This window comes from Lygodium microphyllum, chromosome 3 (genome assembly GCF_053477565.2).
Source record: "Lygodium microphyllum isolate KBCC chromosome 3, Lygodium_microphyllum_v1.1.10, whole genome shotgun sequence".
NCBI lineage: Eukaryota > Viridiplantae > Streptophyta > Polypodiopsida > Schizaeales > Lygodiaceae > Lygodium > Lygodium microphyllum.
The window spans coordinates 157626249-157630418 of record NC_141137.1 but is presented as its reverse complement, the minus strand read 5'-3'; the positions used below and the strand labels follow the sequence as shown (position 1 = coordinate 157630418).

Here is a 4170-nt window from a genome sequence, read left to right as displayed (position 1 = left end):
GGGCGACCATTGTGCATTTATGTCACCGACTTGTTAGTTGCAGATGCGGTTGGTACACCGCCCATGAATAATAGCTAGATGACAGCTATCCTTATCTACTCTAGTTCGTGGCTCAGTTAGTATGCCACCTTAGTTAGTTGAGTTTGGTTTGAGACCCATATATAGGGTTCTTCTATTTCTCTGTACTTGAGTTCTTTTGTCTTACACAACTAAGAAGAGGAAAACTGTTTTCAGCCTCCACCTTTGTGTGTATTCCCCCATTGTGTAAGTGAGAAAGCTACAAGTGAGACTCCTTCCTTCTCTCCCACAATCTTGACAAATAGACCCTAATGACCCCAATAAGAAAGGAGATCATTGGGGTCATATGGGTAAATAGAGTAAAAAATTTTGAAAATTTGGAAGTATTCACTTTTGAACAAGGAATAATCTGCAATATGTGTTAACACCTTAGAGCATAATGGCTGGATATTGGATTTATGAAAAAGATTCCATCGATAGCGAGGATCCATGACACCATCCTCTAAAGGAGGATGTCAAGCATGTCCTTTGGACTAAGAGGTCTGTTGATCGTAATTTTTAAGGCCATTTACTAAAGTCATCTCAATTGAATGTATATACATGACAATCTATAAGATCACATTTTTAAGGCCATTTACTAAAGTCATCTCAACAACTGAATGTATATACATGATAATCTATAAGATCACATTTCCCACACAGAGATTCATGTCCTCCTCATCAGGAATCTACAAATCTCCTTTAAGATACATGAAAGAAAGTAAGTGGGTCTCATGAGAAGTTAGCTCATCCAAAAATCTATCAAACATTGATTTTAGCAAGTCTGTAGACCACAGATTCTACCACCAATCCTCTAGAGGTTCTAAATCCATATTACTCAAAGAAATAAACAAGACAAAGCTATGTTGGTTACACTTAATCTAGAAAGAGAACAAAGGTGATATCAATTTAGCATAGCAAACAAAATCTTCTCAGACACAATTCATGTGCTATTGAAGGCATTCTACCTTAGTAGAGAAACCATCACATAACTTAGCCTTTTGATGTAACTAGTCATGCTCCTCTTTAGAAGACAACACAAAAGGTACCATGGGAGTTGGAGGAGGAACAAAAAGGGTAACTAGTTTACTGTGGAGTTCTTTAATAAGCTTCTTCTGTAGTTTACTATGGAGTTCTTTAATAAGCTTCTTCTATAACTCTACAGTTTCTTGAGAGTGTTATAACTAACCCTCACATGTACCAAGCTTACTAGCTAAGACTACCATCTTCTCGAGAGAAAATTTATTCTCTTTAGTTGTACTCACATATTCTTCTCATGTAAGGTAGTGATCTTGGTTTCCAGCTCTCTAATCGTATCTTTCTGTGAATCCATTAAGGTTGTAGCTACAGTCATTTGTTTATAGATGTCACTCAAGGTAGCTCTCTCTTAGAGGCTAGATCCTTCAAAGCCTTGTAAAGTTGACTAGTCAGGGAGTCCATATTGTCTTGCAAGGAGGTGTAAACACTTGGATACATTGTTTGAAGACAAGAGGTGATTGAGATTTCCATAGTAGACTGGACATTGGAAACCAATTGTGAATGCATAGGTCCAACTAACATGGTTTGTAAGGAGAAAGGGATCTATGAATCTAACTAACCTTCCCTTTGGGTTGCAAATAGACTTGTGCAAGAAATAAATAAGGAAAGGTAGTTGCTAGAAATAATAGGAGCATATAACTATATAGGAGGATCTAGAATAGAAGGAGGATTGGTGTTGAGATGTTTGCAATCACACCTACTTCAGTCTCTTTGTAAGGAGTAGTGAGGGCTCAGGACTAGAATCCCATATGCACAGTAAGAGTAGTGCTACCATCTAGTTTCCTATAAAGCATTGTACTTGCTCTCTTTTCTAATGCAATTTCATAGAAATTTTGTCATTTAGTAAAGTCTCTATGTCATTGTCAGTCAATACACAAGATTGTGTTTATGAGTCCAAGCTTCCATCTTGGAACAACCTAATTCACTTGTGTAATAGTCAGTCATGTCAATGTCTTCATGAGCTCACTCTTTCTCTTCCAGCCTCCATAGCTTCTGCATCTATCATGCTCTAGATCTCGCATATTTGACATGGTATCAGAGCTTAGTCTAGCATGGCAACATTCACCCACCTATATTCTAGCAGGCATACTTTCTGTGTTGGAGTTTTTGGTACTGATCATGAGAGCAACATACCTGACATTTCTCTTCATGCCTGCACTTATCACTGCTCCATTTGTAGATTTGTTAGGGAGTTAGTTTTGCTAGGTGTGGTTACATCTTGTGTGCCATACTCTAGAACTTGCAGGTGTAGCATTTATTAAATGGGATCAATGGGCAGCAACAAGACCAGATTTGTTCCTGAGGGATCTTTGCAAAGAGCTTTTTGGACTGCACACACACGCACCATCACACAAATTCTCCCACACGCTATGGACTGTGGAAGGAGATTTTGGGAGAAGGGTGCATGAAATTTTTGAGAATTTTGATGAAGAACCAGTAGCTTCAGGGAGCATTGCATACGTTCGTAAAGCAACATTACGCTTTAGTTATCCTAGAAAGAAATCAAAACCTATGTTGGTGGCTGTAAAAGTAAGGCACCCTAGTGTTAGTGGTGTCATTAGGTGTGACTTTGCAATCATAAATGGGGTTGCTTGATTATCATCATTTGTTCCTGGTTTGAGATGGCTGAGGTTGGATGAAAGTGTGTAGTAGTTTGATGTCTTTATGTTGACACAAGTCAACCTAGCTAGAGAAGCAGCACATTTGAGCATGTTTTTAAATAACTTTCAAAGATGGAAGGATGTATTTTTTCCAAAACCTCTCTATCCTTTAGTGCATCCTACAATTTTAGTGGAAACATATGAACATGGAGAGTGTGTCTCTCGTTATGTTGAATTATCATAGAAAAGGCATATCTCGAGTGCTCTTGCACACATTGGCACCCATACACTCCTCAAAATGCTACTAGTGGATAACTTTATTCATTCAAATATGCACCTTGGAAATATTTTGATTCGTGTATTGGCAAAAAGAAAAGTCAAACCGAAAATGGCTCTTCCCTTCCAGGCCTCATGTTATTTTCTTGGATGTGGGAATGATAACAAAGCTATCTCAGAGAGACCGTGCCAACCTTTTAGAGTTCTTTAAGGTGATGGCTCTACAAGATGGTAGGACATCTTCCAAGTGTACTTTGAACTTTTCAAGAAGGCAATCTTGTCCCAATCTTGCATCTTTTATCAAGGAAGTTGAAGATTCTTTTAAAATATGGGGCTCAAAGGAGGGAGATAATATTCACCCAGGTGATTGCATGCAAGAGCTTCTAGAGCAAGTTAGAAGGCACAAGGTGAACATTGATGGTGATGTTTGTATTGTTATGGTCACTACAATGGTTCTCAAGGGTTGGCAGTGCAAGCTGAATCTAGACTACAACATTATGAAGACTCTGCAAACATTACTTTTCAAGGCATCACTGTTAGAGGAGGAAAATAAGCTAAAAACTAAGGAAGAACCAAGCACCTCTAGAGATTAACAAGCATTATATGTTGGCAACAGGGTACAAAGGCAAGAAGGATCGACTCTTCTGTGAATTTGAAAAAGGAATGGATGCACAGAGAAGTTCTGCCACACCAAAAAGAGGTTCCAAAAGGCCTATCTAGTTGATTTCAACACCATTATAGATTCTATAAGGTATTTTTAGTCAACAAGGTTAAAACAATACTTTAATGCTAATCACAAGATTATGATAGAGAAATGAAAGTACTTGTAGGTGATATTTTCCATTTATGGGTGGTTCTCAACTAAAAAATGATAAATATTGAGTTTTAGACAGGAATTTCAGTTTACATGGGTACTAGCAAGTGTTTTTTTTTCCACTCTTAGAGTGGTATAATAAGTCCTATAGGTACCCTGTAGGTGTTATTCGAATCTTGGTACACTTAGGAATACTTGCAAGATTACTTACATGTGTAAATAGTGCATATACATGTATTCGAAGTATCCTAGATAGATTACTAAAAATTGATTTCAATAATAGTAAAGGGCATTCTAACAAAAAATAGATTCCATATGAGGATTGGGGACTTTATTACAAGTTTTGAAGACAAAAAGCACCTCATTTGGACACCAAAATCAAGA

General features: G+C 37.6%; 1 pseudogene; it reads left to right on the top strand.

Moving 5' to 3' along the window:
• The first annotated feature begins 2124 nt into the window (after positions 1-2124).
• Positions 2125-3565, top strand: LOC148039075 (uncharacterized; annotated as a pseudogene).
• Positions 3566-4170: the final 605 nt, after the last annotated feature.